Raw genomic sequence first — 23,405 nt, 5'->3', positions numbered from 1 at the left:
AAATCCGGCGAGCGCGAATCGCGGCGCGCAGCGAAATCGATCTTGCGATTTAGTGTACTAGAAAGCTTTCTCTCTTCTCTCTCTGACTCTCGCTCTTTGTGACGGCGTCGTTCATTTATGTTCAATATTGGGGCGAAATCGTATATTGGCGGCCGGAAGAGAACTCAAGCGGTGATGCGTACGCTTTCCGATGATACGATGAAGAGCTTCCGAATGTATCCGGTGCATCCCAGCGGACGCGTATGCATCTTTTACCGTCGCAGATAAATCCAGATCTGCGACGGGAATTTAAGTAAAATCGAAAACATTATGCGCGGTCTCCCGTGGCGCACGTTACGTGCCTCCTTTCGCCCAACCGCAAACCGAAACGGAGGGAAGAACGCGTGAAGGCATCCGCAAAGTTCCGTTCCTTCTTCTTATTTTAAACTCAATTATTTTCAGGTTGCTAAACATTCGTTTAACTGCTCCTCGTAGACTGGTAGTTTTCAACGATTCGCTATGCATGTTTAATCAAGAAATTAATCCGCAGCAAACTTTCACCTCGTTTTAATTTGTATTTCTAATTAATGGCCGCTTAGTGGTTTTCTTTCCCTTGCGTCGAGTAAAATTCCGGTGTGGTTGTCCCCTTTGAGATTCTGCGCGATATTCGTCGCACCAGAGCTTTTAACGGCAGGAAGACGTTTTTTTGCGAAGCTTCCTTCCAACGATCGAACGTGGGATTAAATATTCTCGAAGCTGTTTACGATGGCGTGGTTCACAATCGAGAATGGCTCTTAGCGCCCTTTATCGGTGAGGCAGAAAAATTAGGGTGGAAATAGGCCTTTTATATTCGCATTATCGTCACGATAGCTGTTTAGATACATTCAATTTAGGCGATCGCACTTGTAGTGTCGGGAGAAATTTAAGCGCTACTTCCGACATCTTATTAAAGGAAATTACAAAAGAAGAGAACGATATTATTAACGCGTTTCTTTTATTATTAACGGTTTTTCGAGCAACAAGTGCAATATGAAATTTCCATATGAATCCAGAGCTACTACTGCACAATACTGTTACAATAAACAGTTTTCAATTTATATTTTACTTTGTAAAGATTTTCTTTAATCACACAAATTACAAGCAGTCAAGCAGCTATCATACACACGAGCGAGATAACAAGAGGATGAGGTTTTTTTCTTTTTTTTCCGATCTATCTCGCCTTGCGATATCGTTAGAGGCATCATGGGCAATGAACAAAGGCGGTCCCTGGGAGAATCGAAACGAAAAAGTCGGTCGGATGTTGAGCTCGCTGTTCAAGGAGGACTCCTTTGATCGTCAAAGGGTAGTTGTACTCGGAGAAACGGGTCTCGTTAGAAACTGGGTGCTATCGTACCACGCAATTCCGCCTTTAATTTTTCTTGAAATCCCTTGATAAGTCGAGTAATTCTTTGGCACACTCGACCAGCGCCGCTTGAGAATCATCGCGGGAAAGCGAGCGGCACAATTAATTTACTTGCCGCTTTAATGCGTAACGCGAAATGGAAACGACTGAACCATGAGAATGCTATTACTAGGAATCACTCCAGTTAGCGAATTCTTTTCCATCGTAGTTCCTCCCTTTTTTATCCTCGCTCTCAAAGGACATGACTGTAGTGATTGCCGAGACTTCACCAAGTTCATCAAGTACGAGCTGTGATCGCAGTTACTTTCTTACCCCCGCGGTAATGTTATATGTAGCTTGCTCTTTGAGCAATTTACATGTAAATTGAACAATTCACGGTTTACGTTCTCGCGTTACGATGAATCTCGCGCCACGTTAAAAAATACTTTTAGATTTATTATCTCGAATGTTGGAGCAATCGAAATTTTTATCGTTGCCTGCAGATTGAATGTTTCATTCGCGTTTTACAGTTCGAGGGCCGTAACAGATTTCATCTTAACGTCAGTTTTGACTGAAAGACTGATTTTAAATTGAAGATACGCGTGTCTAATTTTATTTGAGAAGAACCTTCTGTCTATATTTTCCTGAAACACTGTTAGTCTGTATTAAGTCACGAGATTGAGGATAAGATCACGTCGTTGGTGAACGCAGTTTCGCGACGCTGAGCAGTATATCTAAGCATCATCGTATAACATCATTTTAACGTGGGAGAACAGGTAGCGTCGCAAAATTAATAAACACCGCTCCGTGCATGGATCCGCTTTGTTACCGGTCCCGCGCTGTGCCGTGTTCCACTTCCGCCTTTTGTAATGAGTCCGACGGTATCCCCTGCATCATTATCGAAAGTTTTTTGTTATGAAGAATGATGTCCAGTGACGTCAAACGTAATTACCTGGCTGTCTCGGCAACGACCGGCGTTTAAAACGGTTTCGGTCGCGCGATGCTGCAACATTTTCCAGCTTATTCTATTAATGTAGCCGGCTTTGCTGGACGAACGATCGTATTGACGGTATTGAAACGGAGGAAAGAACACAAGCGGATCAAAGGACGGATTCAATTAGCAGCTCATAGAAAATGCTGACGTTCATTTTTATCGTCGTTTCGATTGGCCGACTGTGTACACGGTAACGGTTGCGTTTACGGTATCATCAAATATTAATGCCGCGTAGAAGTCCAAATACTTCAAAGGGGGCGCGCGTTCAAAGGTTGAGAGATACGCGAGATACGCGAAGGCATATCGACGATCGACTTCGAGATCGATCATTACTGTGTGGTCAGTCCGGGAAAAGGAAAGCGCGGTACGCGCAGGTACCGATCAAAGCCTCTTTAATTCACAACGGGATTCCGCATTGGGGGATATCAGATTTGCGTAATCGCGATGCGGCACACAATGCGGGATACCTGTATATAATCGCGATCATCGGCGCTTCGTTTCTCGTAAAACGCAGTGCACTTTATCGCCTCGTGCTTCCTTGTATTTCGTTTGTTTAAAGTAAATTCATGACGAGTCGTTGTTGCCGTTTGGTTGCCGTTTTGTAACAGCCTAGCGAAGCGCTCAGAGAGAACGATGGTGAAACAAAAATACGAAAACGTTTTACAAACAGAAAGAAACATATTTCTCTCGCGTTTTCCTCCCATGCCGAAGCGCGTGTACGCGCGCGCGGGAGGGAGGGAGGGAGAGAGAGAGAGAGGGGAGGAGGGAGAATGAAGCGGAAAAGTCGCCGACTGCACTGAGATTAGATCGCGAAGGAGGATTCCTATCGAACAAAAAGGAAAGGTGTCAAAGGAGCCCGATGGCCGGAGAGGTTCGTGGCAGACGAGGAAAAAGCAGTCGCCGCTATATCCGGTTTTTCAGATGGAAAGTTCAAAACCGAATGCGAGTTACCTCTGTGCGCCACGGCCCAGGAGAAAAGCCGACGAAGGCACGGCGGAGATCGCGTCAAGATCTTAAGTTACTTTGGAATGACTGGCTTGGGGCTCGTATCGTGGCTTGCTCTCCGATATTCGATCCTCAAGCCCCGGCATGCTTAGGAAACGTTCTCTTTGATATCGCGTAGGTTGCAATGGCTGATAGAGATAAATCGCGTGACGCGCGGCACGCGGAAATACTTGTAAATCTTAAGGATACAAATATCAATCGCGGTGATGCATTTCGAGACGGCGAACACATTAGAAAAATCTGTCTACATATTCTTTTTCTCGTATTGACTCGTAATTTTCGCGCAATTTGAAATCGTACTTTAAAGAGACAGCCGATTTACGCGCGAGTTATGCAAATTAAATTCTGCGAGGCAACTGACATCGAAACACATCTGTGCGATTGATCAATTAACGTGTAATCGCGCTCATCCGATTCAACACGCGTGTCATAGCAGTGTCGCTGCTAATTTACAGTTAAAGCTCGTTGCCGGATGAACAAGTGCCCGGAGGCGGAGGGGCAAGGCGCGCGACACCAGAATGCGAAAATAAATGTCGAAAAAATTCCGAGAGCGCGAGGCATTTCTCATTAACGGTTCATTACCTTCGAAACCGGGCGTGCAATGATAAAACCCCGTGACTAGTAACATCGACGGGATGTTGTATCGCAAGCGGACGCGAGCGGTCGTGTAGAATAGCGCGATTTTCGCTCATATTGCTTGTAACATTTTGCTGACGGAATGTTTTATTTCTCCCTGGCTTTGTTATATTTTTAAGCCCCTGTAATTTCGGCTCAAACAATTCCGCTCGATTTAGTCAAATAAAATCATATTTGTGTAGTTACGGCTGTCGAAAAATATTCAATATTTTGGAAACGACTCTATAATGCGTATTTTCACAATTCGTTCGCGACGAGCGGCGTGAAATCGCGGAATTATTCACGCGACACTATTGCGGAACTCCATCCCACAGTCCATGAACCTACCACTGTCGACCGTACGTAGCATGACGGCACCATTGATCGCGATTACATGCAAAGGCGGCCAGTTCATTTGGCGTGCACCTCATAGCGAATTCATTCATATTCCGTCTTGCGGGCAAAGACGGCCTTAACCGAGACATTACTCCTTCGATCGAGGATGAGGCTTTGCATTTGAATTCAAACGGATTCACGAACGTGTAACTGTGAAACGAACCGGGCGATTTGCACGCGAGATCGTGGCCCGACGAAGGCTCTTCTCGAGGATTGTCGAGTCAGCCAGAGATTAGCATGTATGGAAAGAAGCGATACATTGAAAGAACTAACGGTACGCCGAGTTGAATGTTCTCAAAATCGACATTGATACTTTGAATTATCGTCTACGATCTACGACACAGAGCGCGTATATTCGCGAATAACGATTACAGTTTTTTTAACGAGGTAAGGCGCCAGTCTCTCTAATCGCATCGTTAGTCACTTTTCCCGTTGCAAAATAAGAAGGCACGTACGAACGAAAAGGGGAAAAACGAACGCTTAGACATCGTCTCATGCGGAAATGTATATACCAATATATTCTGTCTGTCGCGTCCGACTTCCCTCTCTTCCCCTGTCTTGTTAACGAAGCCGTTCAAGCAACAGAAATGCCTTTCATCGCGGCTTTGATCTCGTGGAATATTTTCGAATAATATTGCCGGCGGTCGCGTCGTCTTTCCCCAACCAGGCAAGAAAATTCTATTCTTCGCTGAGCTGCTTTCGCCCGGCTTTGTACAGTGCGTACGCGTGCGTGTGTATGCACGTCAAATGCCACTCTGCGAAAATACGCGTGCGTATAAATTTCGGGACGAAAATAAACAGATATTCGAAATTCTGATTCTCCGCATGCAAATGAGATTGCAGCCAAACGTTATCCGGTAAAACCATCTTTTTTATCATATAGAACATGAAATTCATGAAACAATAAACTTCTTGAACCAAAAGCTTTCGACAAAGAATAGAAGTAAGAGACTGTTTTATTCATAAATAATAGGATTAACTGTAAAGTGGAAATATTGCAGTTTAGTGAATTTACGTTTTTTGACCGACGATCAATATCTTCTTACTTCTGCATTATATTATATTCTGAGTTGTTATTTGTTCCTTAAATTGACTAAATTAAAGATATCTTCTCATACATATAACAGTTGTTATGTATGCGTTAAAGTTAAAGCAATTTGAATAATAAATTGAGTTAAAAGAATGAAGTTCTTAAAGTCGAGAGTTGCATTGATTGCATAAAAGATGTAGTTGTCAGTAAAGTTGTATCGACTATTGATCCGATTTCTGACCAGGCGACGATGGTTGCTAGGTCGCGCGTAGGATGGGCAGATTACACCCTGAAATAGAATCTTCCATCACTAGAATAAGTACGAAGTAGTGAGAAGTTCGTGCAGAAGTGGTTTTGACCACTTCGATTTAAAGTACCCTTACATTCATTCGGTCATTCGGTTAGTTCATTCAGTTATTTGGTTCTTCAGTTATTCAGTTTTCATTGCCAATTTATTACTCACTTTCGATTCATACATTTGATATTATCAGACATACTCTTCGTTTAAATTAATTATTTGTTTTGAAATATTCAACTATATTATCGCTGCCAAGGGATGTGGCAACAGAAATAATAATTGTTAACGAATATCTTTTTGATTCTCAGAAAGGGACATTTAGATGTATTCAATTGAAAAAAAGATTAAATTTCAAATGAAGCAAGTAATTAATTCGAATCAAGATCTTTTTCAATTTTTTTAAATTAGAAGAATAGAGAAATAGAGAAATGAGAAATCTAAAGATCTAAAGGCCATGGAATTCAAAGAGTTTCATCCTATAAGCTCATATCTAATAGATTTTGAAATTGATTTTCCAAATCTAAATGTTATAAATAGAACAAATCCCGTCACAAGATTTATAAAATGAGTTATCTTCTCGACAGCGACTAATTATACAACTTAATCCAAATTTCGATAAAGTACTTAAATGTATTAACTCAAAACGGAATAGTCAATATTCTTCGTTAGTGAACATTTCTCGTGATATAGTTAAAAAATGACGAATTATAGAAAGCAATAAGAAATTGTACAGAGTTTATTAATATTAATATTTGTTCTTGGATGATGTTTTACCTTACTTTGTGCAATTCACGTTTTTCAGTCACAAATCATGATCTCAATGAATATTCTATCCTGAATTGATTTTTAGAATTATTGCACAAATACTGCAATCTGCGTGAGTGCTTTTGGCGTATTGATTTATTTTGTTGTACATGCCACTGTATCACGAACGGTCTTTCAATTTTGAAGAAATATTCCTCGGATGTAAAATTATTCGACGTCGAGGACGTGCATGATGATAACAACGAGAACGGAGTATAATTAAAGAGACGGAGGCAGAAAACACACGTAACTACAGGATTGATAACGCGAAACGAGCTTCTAATTGTCAGTTAAATTGTTTCGAGTGTCGTGCGTATTCAAAAGCACCTCCCAAACGAGGCGGTCGAAACGGAAAAAGTGCAAAAAGAGACACGAGCAGTTTATAAAACTACGGACGACTGAGTGCGGGTGGAAAACCGCAGCGACGTTTTCGCGGAAGTGGATGGATCGCATAGATTTTTTCAACCGTGCAATCTCGAAGTTCGCACAAAGAGTAGGCAAAATTAAAATTAAAACTTACGGCTTAACGACTTCTCGTTTTTTCTTCCTCGATGAGGAATCGTCAAATATCGCTCATATCGCTCGGCCAGAGAAGTCACTACGTAATCAGACTTTACGTAAGCCGTAATCGACGTCGTAAATGTATCCTCCAATAAATAATCCGCGACGTTTGTATGGCGAGATCGAGCGGAGAGGCAGGCACCCTTAAACGAAAATTATAGCGCCGATGGCGCTGATAAGAAGAGGATTTCGACCGATTACGGCTTACGTCGTGAGACACGTATTACGTTAATCATCCCTGATAACTAGAGGCTCACTCGATAATCTTGGCAGAATTAATTATCGTTGTCGCGCGCGGTACCACGAGAAACGACTCGCGCGTCAGATCGCGTGCTACATCGACGCGCTTTATCAAGATAACACGTTCCTTACGTCGCGACGTTCTCGTAAGACACGACAATAATACGCGATGTAAAGGATCGTACGTAAAAAGGAAAAGAAGTACAAAAGCGCGTAATGCCGAGTAATATCGCGACGAACGTCGTGCGATAACGCTCGTGTCAGGACACACGTTTATCAGCACTTCCACGCGGGAAACGCTCTCAAGAACGCGTTTCTGTGCTATAGATATCCTATTGCGGGACATCCTGTACAGAGGCAAGGGGAATCGGACTACTTAGTGATCCGGGCAGAATAGAACCGGATGGTTACGCCTGGAGGGCTTTGAACGCGCGCGCGCACGAGTGAGAGCAAGCGGGTACTCGAATATCTAAATCGAGTCATCAAATATAGATCACGAACACGATACGTGAGAAAGCATTATCTATATGGCGATATTCTTGGCCCCACATATAGCGCGGAACGTCGCTTACCCTATCCTGAACACGTATACCTCGAAACTTGCGCTCAGCCCAGAATATTTCAGCACGAGATCCTCTCCGTTTTGCCTCAGACTGCGCGCGAGTGATCCGTTTGCTCGCTCTGTATTCGATTTATCTTGTTCTTACTTTAGATTTTGTTGCGCGCTCACGACAGGAATGGAGTGCGCGATATTTATTTATTCCCGCATGGCTATCGACGAACTATCGACAAAGTGGTTGTCTCGTGAAAGTTGAGACAGATATAACTTTCCATAGTAACTCGCCGGGGAGGGAAAGATTTACGACACATAATTAGTACGTTTAATACATTCGTGAATTTATAATACGGATTCGATGAACGTGCTGAATGTACGCAGCCACATAATATATAAACACTATCGATCTATCTGGCACGTTGCGTTTTCACAGTGCGGCCGTTTTGTCTGACCGATGCGATCCTAATCTACTGGGCAACAACGCTCGAATATTGTAATCACCGCATTTAAACGCGTCGCAATTGTAAACGACGCGACGTGACGCATATTTATGATATCATTAGTTGCGTATCGTTACGTGATGCGCATTTAATATTAGCCGGTACACTCGATATTGCATCGAGTGTGAGAAAGAAAGCAGCGAGTAAACGCGTAACGTGCAAAGAGCCCCGAGTCTATTATCGGACTCGACTGAAAATGAGATTAGTGAAAACGTGCAAGAAAACGTGGCGTTTTACGGTATATAATGTCGGGCAATAATGAATAAAGTAACGTGCCGGCCGAGTATAAAGCGGATTGTTGCACCTTGCTGTATGACGTTCGCCCGTACGTGTAATCGCGCGAAGCGATTTCATGCTACCTAATCATAGTTTACGACGGGCATTTGAGCAAACAGCCCGCGATATCGGGATGAATTTGTAGGTCGCCGATACTTCGATGGAGCAGAATGAGCGAGCACTAGTGCCGAATAAACAACTACACCCGTGGCTTATTTGCATTCAATATGAGCTTTCGGATAATCGATATTCCTGGCCAAGTGGTCCTATCCCTACCTCCCGTTCGCCGATAATTCCAACGAATGGCAGTTCGATAATCTCGCCTCGTATGTAATTGACGTTTCAATTTTTCAACAGCTCGACACCTCGCTCGAGACTCCGTCGTGTAACTATCGATAATTTTTTAAAACAACTACATATATGCATCGTCATATATGCATCAGTCATATATCGTGTCGACCGCACGTCGGCTTCTTCTGGATACATTTATGAATAACGCCAAGTGCAAAAAGCGGCGGCTTATCTTAAACCGAGCGATTCTTCGTCAGCGGTCTGTATATAATCGTTCTGGTAAAACTTTTTACTCGATGTAATATATAAATCATGCTTTTCAAATTACCGTTACCCTCGTTTTCGTTTTTCGTGTCTTTGATGCAAAATGGAGGAGTAAAACTGTAATGGTGAAACCTCGTGTCATGGCGAGCTGACGTGTAAGATTCACGGAAATAACTGGCGATGATATTTTCTCGCTTCTAATCAAATTACAGATATTTCAGTACACATCTTGATTCGTAGACGTCTGTCGCAAATGGAGCTCGCGTAGAGGCAGAGAGATCACTTGCGCGGCCAGATTCATCGCGATCGATTCGCGGTACGTTTGATCGCGTTTGCGCAAATTTGGTAATCAGATATCAAACCGAAGCGCGACGAATGAAGTTGTTTATTAAGACTTTCGGCGTGGACATGGATGGTTAATAATTTGTGGCTACGTGGATGTAAGGAAGCTACCGGCGCTGTGCGAATACGAGAGTCGTCGGGCACGTTCGAAGCTCTTCGCGTGAGACGCCTGAGAAATGAATTAAGTTCCAAACTTTGCATACCTTGCGCTCTTGCGCTGGTTATGCCCCTTTGTAACTTCCGTCTTACTCTACTCTATCTCTCTCTCGCTCTCTCTTTGGCTCTCTATCTATCTCCCGTGCTACTTCCCCGTTTAATCTTCTCCTTTCCATATCCTTGTTAAAATCTCTTTTTCTCTTACTCCAGTTTTCCCCTCCTTCGTTCTCCCGCGACGTTTCTCTAGTCTTCGCTTTTCCACCTATCCGAGCTGAAAGCCGAAAACTCGGAGGCCTCCTCATTCTTTGCGCGAGCGTCCTTGTACGTCTGAAATATTCCAGTCAACGACTCCCTACCGAATTGGAGGAGCATTGTCCTCCCATAGGTCCCACGGTACCATCCAAGTAGAATGTCAACGTCCCATCCGTGACGCGTTATTAAAATGGACGTTACGCTGCTACAGAGACTTGGCGCGGAAATAGTCAGCTAGGTATGAGGGATGGTATCCCGTTCACTCTGTTCCACGTCTTTCACAGCTTTTTGCCCGGTGACACTGTGATACGTTGTATACACGAATCTAAGAATACTAACGCCGAAATGAGACAGATATTGCCGGCCGGTATTCTCGTGCTGCTATTCATGCAAACATTCACTCGGATTCAGTCGGAGACTCGTCAAAAGAGCAATATCACGAGTTACTATATCGATTAAAAATCAATAATTCGATTTCGAACGGAAAAATTGCATTGGAAAATGTACGAGTCTCATCGCGTTCTATTCTCGTCGCCTATATCTCACCTCACGGCTTAACTTCTTCCGCGGTTACTACGATTGTGCTCTCTCGATATCCCTTAATCGATATGTATGTGTGTGTGTGTGCGCGCTACGTGTGAAAGATAAATGCTCCGTAATGCTTTATCATTGGTGGCTCGTCGCACGTATATACGGCGTCGAAATTATTATCTCCATCCTACTTTTTATTTTGCCTTTATCAACTCCTTTGCGAGGTATCCCTCACCGCGCCGCTGATAATCTACCCACGTTCCTTCTCGAAGGCCAATCCGCGTCGGCGAGAGGGAGGCGAGGGCGAGAGAGAGATATGGCGGGCCTTCGATTCGATCTCGATTACCAAAGGCGGTGGAACGGGTCGGAGAATGGGAACGCGCCGCCGAGGAGAGAGCGTCGAGTGAATAACTAAAAACGTTTAACATAATATCTGATCCGACAAAGAGAAGAAGCCCCAAGGCGCTCTTTTACCGGAACCGTATCTTATTCCGAGCCCAAAGGCTGCCGGCGACAAATGCAATTTTTTTTTCACTAGGGCGGAATCAAATGAGGGATCCCGACCGCGCCATTGGTAACTATCTTCTCTTTATTCCGCCAGCCACCTATGCCATCTCCTTTTTCGTCTCATCTTCTCCCGCACCGTCTCTCCTCCTCGCCTCCAACCGCCCCCGTTCTTTTTCCTCTTATCGCCCGTTGTCAATCCTCTCACACTGTTTTCATCTCATCGACGGTTATTGCCCTCGTCTTCTTCGATTGTCGGTTTAAGATTCCGCCAATAATCCCTCGGGGAACCCTCCCTTTCATCTCAAATTGACAGCAGTGCTGCGAATCAGTTACGCGTAATTCACTCGCGATCGATTTTTACGTAAAACATTGAACGAGCAGCAGCCTGCAGGGGAATTATAGTTTTCTATGAATCATTTAATATTTATTTTATCTTTAACCATATATCTCGCGTAATACGTGAAAGGCAAATACTGACGCAGGTTGCACGAGTTTAACAAACGCGTAACAATGTGCAAATAGCGGGCTAGTTCCTGATTTTGCAAATAAACGCAGGACCATGTCGATGCTCGTACTTCGCTGATATTTTCTGCCGAATCAGCTGTCCAGGAAGCGCGTACGATTTATTGCCCCTCGTGTGATTTAACGTCACCGAGGCAGGAGCGCAAAAAAAAGAGGGTGACAGGGGAATAGAGAAAGAAAGGCAGAGAGACGAGAGTGGTTTCTAGATGTGCGCAGCGGGAGAGTCGAACGAAACACTTTCCGTCATCGATGTCGCGATAAAATGGGCCTCGATTTTTCATGACAAGTCCGCCTTGCTTTAAGATGCGTATCAGTGATACGGAGCGAAAATAATAAATATTCCCGGTGCGAGAGCAAGAGAGGTAGAAAGGTAGAGGCGACGTGGTGTATAAGGGACGGAGAATGGCCCGAGAGTACACTGAAGGCAGAATGGCAGGATTGGAGGGGGTGGAGGAGGAAGGAGAGAGAAACTGGGAAAAGAAGATTTCACCGGAAAGCCAATATCGCGTTCTTAAAATAAAAGGCGAAAGATTCCACTCTGAAAGTTTATTCAAGTGTAGTTCCACCGTACTTACAGGCGAGCGGATGGGCGGAAGGGCGCGCGCGTTCGTGCACCCCGGTGTAATTCCGGAGCCGAGCTGTTTAACGCCGAAGCGTCATGGGCAAAGTCCGAAGGATTAACAGGACCTGGATCCCGCTTGTCGCAATGATAGCCTCCTCCCCCTCCCCCACTATACGTAGCTATGAAACCTATGCAAATTGCCTTTCCAAACCCGCATTAACGGATTTAAAAGCGATATATGCTCCGCGGTCCACTTCCGACTTTATGCTATAGCATCAAGGATTCGTCGCACGGATCAGGTGTGTAACTTCCGCCGGCTTTACCGAGGAAATCTTTCGCGTTCCCAAGCGTCGATTAACGCAACAATGCGATAGACGGAAAATCGAGAGAGATTTCTCCTTTTATTTCAACGTGAATCCTTCGCATGAGTCCTTTCATGCGCGAAGTACGATATTATCTGCGCGAGAACTCGGTGACCAATGCACAGCTTTGCTGTTCGACGAGTATTTTCCTATTTTTCCGTCAGGGAGTGCGAGAGTCAGTCCGCTTCTCGCACTTCTTCCGCACTTGTGTTCGTCCTGCTGAAGAACCGGGCCTCTCCAGAGGGCCTCTAGTGCTGTTGAGGGCGAAGAAGGTTTATTGGTATAGGACACAATGCGGGGAAATACGTATCGCTCTCTCATAGAGACGTCTCGAGGAACAATGTGTTTCGTGCGTTCCAGAAATTTCAGGAAACGAAAGCGCACGTGAACATGCGATGGTGCGGATCGGTTGGTATTAATGGAATGCCGGCTAGATCAAGATTTTCCAAAGTTGACGTTCGTTATGCTTAATTACGCCGAGATATACCGCCGTGCCGCGAGTTCCATTTCACTTAATGATATAGATGCACGAGACCGCGCCGCTAATGTAGCTGCAGAATCCTATAATTTGCGGAACTCCGCGTCTGCAATGAAATAATATTACTTTGCACGGCGATATATAACAGAATGTTGTTTGTGTTTTAGCGAAATGTTTACGTGGTTTTCATTGCTAATATTATTCGATGTATATATATACATGTATGCAGCTGCAATTAAACAACAATTAAAACTATATTTAAATGAAATAATATTGTTGAAAACCGTATTTAGAGAAATGCTTAAATATTTGCTATCGTGAACTGAAGCGTCCTGCGAATTACAACTAAGATACTTTTGAATCTATCTCCGAAAATTTTATCAAAAATTCAATCACTAATCTCGCTCTATTATTTATGAAATGTATGCGATATTTATTCTTTATTCAAATATACGTTTTCGAATGCTCGGTATTATGTATAATGCAACGTCAAAGTTCTGTAGCCGTTTGTGTATTTTAAGGCGTGGCTGTTCTAATTTGGAAGCACAATGACGTGCCCGAAATTCTGTTGACCTCACGGCATTCGGCGCAGAAATTGGATTATTCGTGTTTGGTGTAGACCCTTAACTGGCTTAACCACTTCATACTCCTTGTCGAACGTCGGTAGTTATTCCAAGACAAAGTGTTCGATGCAGATCACTCAGAATTCACCGGAGGATCCCGTAATTCGATTAATCTCGAGCTAACTCGCTTTTGCATTTGCAGCCACCATCAGCGCGAATTCGACGAATGATATAAACTAACGGTTAATTGCCAGAATAATAATCGGAATAGAGGTCTCGCTATTTTAATGCTAAACAAACGTCAAATAATTGCACCTGCAGTCTATCAGGAGCAATCGACAGAGCGATTAAAAGAAATTGTCGAGAGATTTTTAATTGACTCTAAACGCGTAATAAAGTTTTTGTTGAAGCGACGTTGCGATACTGTCTACGGAGATAAGGACGGCCCTCCCTTTGCTGGCCCTAAGAATTAAACGAAGAAAGTACCATTATATCGCGAAATGGACTTTTAAAAGTTGGCAACAGAACGCCAGCTTATTGTTCGTTTTAATTACTTCCGCGGAATACACTTCGGATCGCTCGCCGTTGCTTGAAAACGCAAACGCTCCGCGCGTCGCGCTCGGTGACACGTTAAAAAATACTGCAAAAACATATCGGTACAACTCCGATTTTATTTCAGGCTGTTGTGCCATCTATCATGCAATTTGACGCGGTACAATCGATTCTCTATCGAGTTTTGGTCAGCGATATATCATTTTCAACAACATTAAAATAGCGGCATCCGATATTCCCGACGTGCAACCGACACTCGGATTGTCGGAAAGATTCCGTTACCAGCCACCCCCTTCCCGGGCGTACCCCACGCGCGAAAATTTCGCGCGCGGACGTATCCTTTAATGTGATATCGATCGACGTCGTCGAACTCGTCATGAAACATTCTACAAAACTGACGACGTCACGGGACACGATGGGAAAGCACGGCGCGTCTAGCAGCTGCACGCCGTAAGAAGTTTGCGAATCCTTCCCCCATCGAGTTTAACCTCGATCACTTATGTGTAACGGAGTTACCGCCGGTATATACCTACATCCGCTTGCTTCCGGGCCAACCCCTTTTCGTCCACACACACGTTAACCCGCCAGTTGTACGTTTGCCGGAATCTTCTTGGCCCTTGCCGTTTTCTGACGAGAGATGTCAAGATTGTCCTTTATACGGAGCGCTCAATAGGGGCGCGCGTTTAATGTACAATATGATGTCTCTCGTTAGAAAGTGGGATTAAATTGGATGGACGCGATATCCTTTCTAATTTTATAATGGAATATCTCGGTAACTGGACACCGAGTTAAAAAGTCTGACAAGATCCATCCGCAGATAATCGCAGAGCGAGCTCTGTTCACCAGTAGCATGCACCATTAAAAGTGCAGTCTGTCAGAATCGCTTTTGACCCGGTTCGAAAATTATTATTGTCTCTAGATTATCGAAGCTGTTGATATATTAGTTAATCATGTTTCGTCTCGTCGTTTCGCTTCATCTCGAAAGTTTCTTTAGTGTATGTTTCTCGAAGATGCTAATCTTTACATTTCGCTGATGCTCGACCGCGATACTCCTCGTGCACGTATTTAACTTTTTTAAATTTTGTAATTCGTTATTCATATCTTTCACATTCGTTCCGGAGAGATTCTTTACAACGACACGGCGATAAAGCCAGAGAATAATGTCGCGCCTCGGAAAAATTGTTCAAAGAAAAACTCCGAGTAATAATATTACTTTCTGCGAATGAGTAACGACAGAAGAAACAGCGTTTGCTCCCTTCGAGTTAATTAAATAATTGAAAAAAAAGATATCAGTTCCATCCGCTTTAAAAGTTTTTTCTTTTTCGATCTGTCGCTTTTCATTACTTCCAAATTATCCATGTACAGATGAACGTCGAAGGCGTAGAAATTGCTGCAGAAGAGAGTATCGTAATGAAGAGACTTTATCGAATCCAATTATCGTCGAGAGTGCGTTCGTCGTGTGCTTTAACGAGCATCCGCCTCTCGTGCCTGCAAATATATCGGCTCGTTGCAGGAAATATGAAAACGCATGTTCGTACCGGATGGAGGTATTTTATATTTACACCGACGTTCCCATCGATCCCTCGCAACGGAGGGGAATATACGGCCGTACATAAAATTGTTTCGGCATTTCGAATCGTTTTGCTTGTGTGCACATACACATTTATACGTAATATTACAATTCAAATATAAATACAGTTACATGCAGTTACAGAATGCTCAGCCACTCAAAATTTCCAAAAAACTCGATCCCTGAACATTCTCAACGAAATGGTGAGTTGCGTGCTAATGCGCGTGCGCGATTCGTTCTCGCGCAATCGAAAATGCGATCAGCAATGAACTATCGTCGCTGGGTGTTGAAATATCGCTCTTGTCCCTTTTCCTCGATCCTGCCGAGACAGTAATTACACCGACGCATGGCGAACACGACACAATACCTCACGTACGATCGGGGCGCGATCGTAATGACGCAGTAAATGAATATTTCCGTGCCGTTGTGACAGAATAGAAAAATGACAGCAGATATGGGGAAAATTGTTAGTCGACATCGGTGGATGGGCGTTGTTTGGCGCGGCTACTCGCGCGCGCGAGCTTACGTGTCCGCGGGATGTATGTAAATTTAATTGCCGTTATTCCGATGGTGTGTTTTAGCGGAGGGGGCGCGCATTCTTGCTTATCATATCCTGCACGGCGAATAAGCAAACGTTGCACCGCCATTTCTCGCCATTTGTTACTATCGGAAATGCCATTTATCGTCGCTACGTTATCACAGTCCTCACTGTAGGTGTTAAACAAATGAATATCATAAATTTCGGAGAGGCTTAATGCGCCGAGGGGATTACAAGGTTTTCGCTACCAGATACGAACGCGTAGATTAAAACCATAAAAAAAAACAGAATTCCATTGTGCACACATGTGTGATGAATCGACGCATTAACAAGATAAATAAAAAAAAATAAAATGGAATTGAAGTTACATAATTGGATAACCGGAGAACTGTTCGTATTGGGGAAAGGAGAATGACAGGTTGAAAGAAGCTCGAAAGTTGCGAGAATATTCGGGTCTCGGGCTATTCTGCGACGGGATCGATCCTCTTCCTCGTCCGGATGCCAGCTTCGCACGGAATTGTCCGTCGAAAATTCCGTTCGTCCAAGGTGCCCAAGACAAATCCGGGAGATGGTTGGCGGTGAAACGAAGCGATCTCCGTTTGTAGAGGAGCAGGAGGGCGCGCAGTTCCATTTGTTTCGTTTCCCGCGAACGCTCCATTAGTGAGAACGTCGGCTATCGGGTCGTACAATTCTTTCGTTCGGAGTTTCAGTTTCGAAAAGGGGAAAACTAATACTGAATGGTTTGTTCTAACGGTTTGGCGTCTATTTTGGCGCAAGTGCGACCGTTCTATATACAGTATAAGCCGTTCCCACGTTAAAACGATGTCCATTTAGCGGTCACGTTGTAATTTCCCCGAAACGAACCCGCGCCGAGTATTTCGGCAGGAACATTTATCGTGGAAATTTCGCTGTCTTCTAATTCCGACGGGATAATATTTGGATGTAAATTTATCGAGTAAACGGAGGAGATCTTGGAACGAAGTTGAATTTTGAGCGACAAAATTCGACTGACAGTCTGGCGCTCGCTTTGCAAACATTTTCGACGGTGCTCGTGTATTTTATGAAGCTATATTAAGCACTCACCGGTTCGGAGTACAAACCTATTTCCACCATTCCGAAACCCGCTTACTCGAGCAGAAAACTAACATCTCTACAAAGCGTCGCGTGTACACGAGCGGAGTACAGGCGTGTCGGATCGTTGAAGCATCCAAATTCGATGATTTATAACGTGCGATGCGATGGAAAGGAGGGCAAGGGCAGGAGGGATCTGGGAGAGAGGAGACTCTTCTTCCCCTCCGCTACCTGGTGTAAGAGGGTAAACGCTAATTAAATCGGAAGTAATTAACGGGGGCGTTTGACCGAGCGAGCAATTAAACGAGGAAGTTTACGTACTGCGCGCCAGCACGGACGAACCCCAGGAATCATTCGTAGATTTACGACGATTCCGGCTCCCGTAGACAGACACTCGCGCGAGCTGCGGCGAGGGCGCGACGAGCCCTTCTCCGCTGCCAGCCCTTTGCAAGCGCGAGCGTTTGTTCGTGCAAATATGCCGCGGTTGATGGGAATCTACCGATGATTAATCGACCCGCGGCGGCGGCACCATCTATAACGCGGTCATTCCGAGAAAATAATCGTGCGCGACCTCCTTATTATTGCCAGATCGACCGCTCGATGAAAATGTTATTTACCGCTGCCAGTCGATTACCTCCCCGTGTCAGCACTGGTGCCGTTCACGAAGCGCGTGGATCTTGATAATCTCGCATCTCGATCTACGACGGATGAAAGAAAATGTTGGGTGACGTCCACGTAATCCATGGGGTATGTACATACACATCCGCTACGTCGCTACGAAAAAGACAGACGACAGAAAAATGTAGTACGTTCGAGGCATGCGCGCGTAACAGTGTTCGCCAAGTCGTCGCTGGATACGGGGTGGCAAGTGTTGCGAGGCAATATCGTAAGGATGATGCCATAAGGATGATGCGATAATTCTTGCGCGGGTCGATGTTACGTAATCGGTAAGTCGATTTCCTTGTCCCGCTCGTAACGTATCCTCCGTTCGTCGGACTCGACTAATGCCAGGACATTCCGAAAAGCGATCGACTGACTATGCATCTGCATTCCTTCGCGCATTTCGAAAATTAGGGTGAAAGGTCATGTGTTACGCTTCGCGCTTATCTGTTTGATGACCGGCAAGAAAACGGCAGAGAATCCCAGAGAGAGAATCACGCGCTTTTGCGGCGCCGTTGCCGGCGATTTACCACTGCAAGAAATGCAACCGTACGGCGGGAGATGAAAAAGTCTGAGTGAATTTGCGGGATATTTTTACCCATCACAGCTCTAACCAATCCCCACTCACCCTAAAAGACCGGCAGGAGATTTTCTCTAATCATAATGAAAGCGTTAATACCGTTTCTCTCATCCTCAGCCCTCCTCTCTCTCTCTCTCTCTCTCTTTTTCTCTTTCTCTCTCCTCTTTCTCGTCATTATGAGGATAATAATTTATTCGCGTTATTCTAACGTAGAATATTATATAAAGAAAATTACAATCGATTGGAACGATCGACAAACCATTTAAGGTCTCCGCTCTCCTTGGACGACTCCATTCATTCGTTCCGACGAATAATCTTCTATTCCTCGCGCGAAATTCTCCACGGGAAAATAACGAAGGCCGCGGTACGATGGTTAACGGAGCGAAAATTGGCGAGGGCGACGTCGCGTATCCCGTTTGAGATTCTCTTAGGAAGATTGCCTGCTGTGGTCGCCCCGGCTCCGCCGCGTCATGATGTTATCATCGTTCCGATAAAAAAAACAAAGAACCTCGGAGGCATAATGAAAAAATATCGGCGGTTGCGGGATACCGAAGTGATAAGGGACGCGGATGGGCTGGCGGACAGAGGGACGACGAATGGATTTAAATCGACCTCCGGGACGCGGATGGGATAACCCCGCGGATAGTCGCTAACGACAAGGGTGGCGGAACAGGGTTCTGCGGGGACAGATGAGGGAGAGAGAACGGCATTCCTGCACATAAAACGGACCGGACTTAGTGCAGTATCCGGAGTTAGAAAAGCAAAAGCAATTAAGATAGTTACTTGGTTATGAGACAAAAAGACGAAGCGGAACGAAGGTAGGAAGGTAATTACCGTGGTAACGGCTTGCCTCGACCGTGTGACCGTATCTCGCGGAGCGTGGTGGCTTCTGGGGAAATTAGTGCTGGAAAAATTCATGCCCGCGGAAGATTTGCGTAAATTAATTTACGGCGTACCGAGCTGGCCAGTCCTGGCCGGGGCAAAGAGGATAAAATTCAATTTTTAGGTCGGCCTCGGCTCGGATCTGCTCGCACGAGCTAGAAGACGTATCGTTATAACGTTTGCATCGCTGACTTCCATCAGCGAGACTGATGATCGCTCAATGGAGTCGGCCAATCTGTGAATTCGCAGCTCGTCTTTGAATTTTAACGCGTTCGAGATATCTGCTTTAATTAATTGTCGAGAAATTACAATGAAATCTAGTTTTAGTTAAATACAGAACTGTGAACTATATTTTCGTTTGATATTCTTCACGTAACTCTGGGAGCCTTTTATAAAAGCGTTGGATCTTTAGTATCTCGGCTACTCGGAGATGTTAAGCGATTTGTTTTACTACTTAAAAGTGATGTCGCTGTTAAAGAATGCGCCGCGTTGCGTTGCACTTACATAGCCCGAGTTTACGTAGTTGGCGTATTTTCTTTCTGAATCGCGCGGGAAAACTGTACTAAACAGAATTCGAGATAATGGTGGGTTCTTCCACGATGTCGGCGAGAGAGATGGCTGGCTGAGAGCTCCTATTCCGCCGACACGGAGACGCGCATTAAGTTTCCTCGTAATATTCCTATAGTATTAAAGCAAATTTCAGGGCTCATGCGGGGATTCAAGATGCCGTTTGCCCCCACTGTTCCCTCACCATCTTCCCTCTTGGGAAAGCGTAACGAATATCACTTTGTAAGGAATAATTAACGGGCGCGCTCGAGAGTCGAATAAAATAATTGGCCGACACTTTGCAGCTGGCGAACGTAAATATCCTCGCGCCTTTTCCTCCAGTCTGTCACAATCAAGACATTACGCGGGATTTGTGCCGTAATTAACATTAATACCCTCTTGTGATTTAGCATCTAATGGAGAACACGCGCTCGCAAGCACGACTCAATGCACCGTAAAATTCGAAAAATTATCGCGCCACGCGTAACCTTCTCCTCTTGCCCGCAGCGAATGAGGATGGAGAGAAATTTATGGTTTTTCGTAAGCATGACGGTGGAAATTGGTATGGGAACTTTTTTACGGCGTACTTTTGACGAAGTTTCAGAAGTAACGAGGCGTACCGTTCGGCTGCTTCTGCTTGCTGCTTCTGCTGCTGCAGTTGTTCGGAAACTGTGCGTGCGCGAGCTCTCCACTCCCGAAAGAGAGAAACGCGTGCAAAGTCTCGTCCTCATCGCGCGAGCAAACCGCGCGCATCGAATGGGAAGCCATGAGCGCATATATTTTTCTCTCACTTTGCGCGACGGAATCGCGGCGCGCCGTTATCCACTGTCGACGAAACTTTTTACATTATGTTAACTTGCGCGCGAAATGGACCAACCCCCGACTAAGCGTCGTGGGAGGAGGGTAGCTTCAAGTTCAGAGAGGCGCGTGCCTCGCGATCGAAACGACAATCCTCGGAGATCCTTCCTGGTGCTCGTCCGCTCCAATTCTCTTCTACGTATGCGTATTTAAAGCGTATCGATTAGCGCTCAAAGTTGGAGTGAAACGTGTGTCACGCACACGCGAGGGCTGCTTGCGGCGGAGTCTTATATGGAGTGATCGTTATACCGTTTTACTGTGTATTACCCGCGATCGAGTACGCAGTCCAAGTACGGCTTTCCGGAGAGCGCGTCGACGGCAGAAATTAGTTATTAGTCCGTGAAAGTTTACGACGCTAATATCCCGAATTGTGTCGAGGATCGCGATGAAATGGCGTGCGAAATTATGCGGACCGTCGTCGCAGGGTAGATGGTTCTCCTTCGATATTGCGCTCGCGGATTTGGCTTACGACGAAAGAGAGAGAGAGCGCGCGCGAAGAAGTCCTCCTTTGTTCGCGTTTCTTCCGGCGCCGCTTCTTCTTTCTCCATCTCTCCTTCTGCACGTCGTATAGGAAACCGTGTGCCGGAACGCGTGCGATTACAGTTTTATATTCTTCGGCGATCCACCGTGGATTTTACGAGCGCGCGGAGACCGCGAGCGTCGTCGCCGTGCAGCGCGCTCGTACAAATCGCAGCGATTCGCATTGATCGAGCGCGTATCGTGCACGTTCGCGTTGCAACGTCCACGCAACGCGTTCACGGTGTCTCCTCCACTTTCCGCTTTGCCTTTTACTTTTCTCGTTCCACTTATTTTTTACTTTGCGTTATGTCGAGTGGTTATCAAAGCGATTACCGAGCACCTTTTCATCGTGCGTTCGCATCCGTTGCAGCGGACGCATTTTCGTTAATCTTGATCCTCTCCGTGCACTTTTTTTTATTCATGAGAGTATATCCTGTCGAGCAGGTAAGCAGCACGAGGTTTTGAAACATATTCCTTTCGCTTACGGTTTTGGATTGGCGGGTATGTGACGTTAAGCGTACGGGAGAGTGCTCGTAGTCCGCGTTTTTAAAGGCACATACATATAGGGAGAAAGAGGAGAGAGAGAGAGAGCTTTGAAGAGAAACGTATGTTTTAAAATTCCGTTGAGATATCCTTCGACACGAAACGTTTCCCAGTCGACTCATTTCGCCAGTAACTTTGATGTTACGTTTGGAAGAATTTAGTTTTAAAACAGACCAATATCATTCATGCTCTGGATGTATCTTGGAATTCTTCATTCGGTAGCCATCTGTATTAATCTGTAAAATAAACTACATGGTTTATTTCTGTGATATTGGTACAGTAATATTTGTAGCACACATGCCGCGAGAGCTCTTGCAGATGACGAGCTTCGTGGTCGATTAATGGAACATTTAAAAATGTAGCGTTCAGTTTGATTTCAGTTTGCTAAGTAATAAATAATTGCTTTATTTAATTCAAGTGTCCTACTTCGCGACAAAATGAATTATTTATGCTTTTTTTATTGATTAATCAACCAAAATGGAAGTTTTGGAAATTTTATAAGACTGCTTCATCGAATATGGACATTGCTATATGGAAAACAATAACTTATTTATTTCGAAACACCACAGCAACAAATTGTATGTATCATTCTTCCGTCCGTGACATTATATATAATTTCGCAATTGTCAAATAAATTAAATCGCCAATCAAATAATTTGATACACGGAAAAAAGTAGCTAAAAACTGCGTGTGGTAACTAAATTTCAATCGTAATATATGAACAGTTAAATCTCAGCTGTGACACCCATTTTATTAGGTAAAACTCCTTATTCATTAGCTGCAAGAGCAAACAGTTTGCTGTAGTTTAGAAATTTATAGCTACGGTAACAAACACAGTTTTAGCAAATCATGATTAGCTACGGTAGCAAATGTTTTTTTTCCGTGTATAAACGTGTTTATTCACGAAATGGTAATCAATGTTCTTTTTTTCATAACTGAAATAAAATGAATAAAGACTCACAGAGATAAAGTTTTTGCTGAAAGAGAGAGGATGACCATTCCTTCGAAGAAAAAAAGAACAAAAAATAAAGAAAAAAAATAGAGAAGAAATAGAATGTATTACGCACATAAATTTCAAAAAGAAACGAAGTGTAGAGATATAAAAGAGGGATGAAGGAAAAAAGAATGAACACGGAGAGCGATTCGGAAGAATAAAAGAAAATTTATCGCGCGCGGGGGATTGAGGGAACGTTATTTTGCGGCAAATTCGTTATCGCGTTTGCGTAGACAGACGAATGGGGGATGTCGCATACGCCACGTCCGACGACGTAGCTCAAAGGACGAGCGTGATTTATGCCGATCGCAAGAGAAAAAGTGCCGGATGTGTTAAAGGAGTTTGCTTGGCAGGCTCGAACTTGCGCTTTATGCACGTATGAATACGCACGCGTGATCCGAATACCGTCCCGTGAAACGTGCACAAGCAGGAGCTCTCCCGACTTTCCAGAGATTGCGGAGGGAATCTCTTCGTGAATTATCTCACGATGATGTGAAGCATGGTAGCGGCGCTTTTCCGCATGCGATCGTACGGTCCCCCATAATACAGCGTACGGTATACATATATCCAGCGCAGTGTGCACCATCGGTGCTTAGGAAATCACGCGCAAAATCTCCCATCTGTCGC

General features: G+C 44.6%; 1 protein-coding gene across 8 annotated transcripts in view; it reads left to right on the top strand.

Moving 5' to 3' along the window:
* Positions 1 to 23,405, top strand: part of LOC105282205 (tyrosine-protein phosphatase 99A) — a 257,242-nt gene that overhangs the window by 64,595 nt on the left and 169,242 nt on the right. The gene's annotated exons all lie outside the window — the stretch shown is intronic.

Source organism: Ooceraea biroi, chromosome 12 (genome assembly GCF_003672135.1).
Source record: "Ooceraea biroi isolate clonal line C1 chromosome 12, Obir_v5.4, whole genome shotgun sequence".
Classification (NCBI taxonomy): domain Eukaryota; kingdom Metazoa; phylum Arthropoda; class Insecta; order Hymenoptera; family Formicidae; genus Ooceraea; species Ooceraea biroi.
The sequence above is the reverse complement of the archived record's forward strand: the minus strand, read 5'-3'. Positions and strand labels throughout refer to the sequence as shown.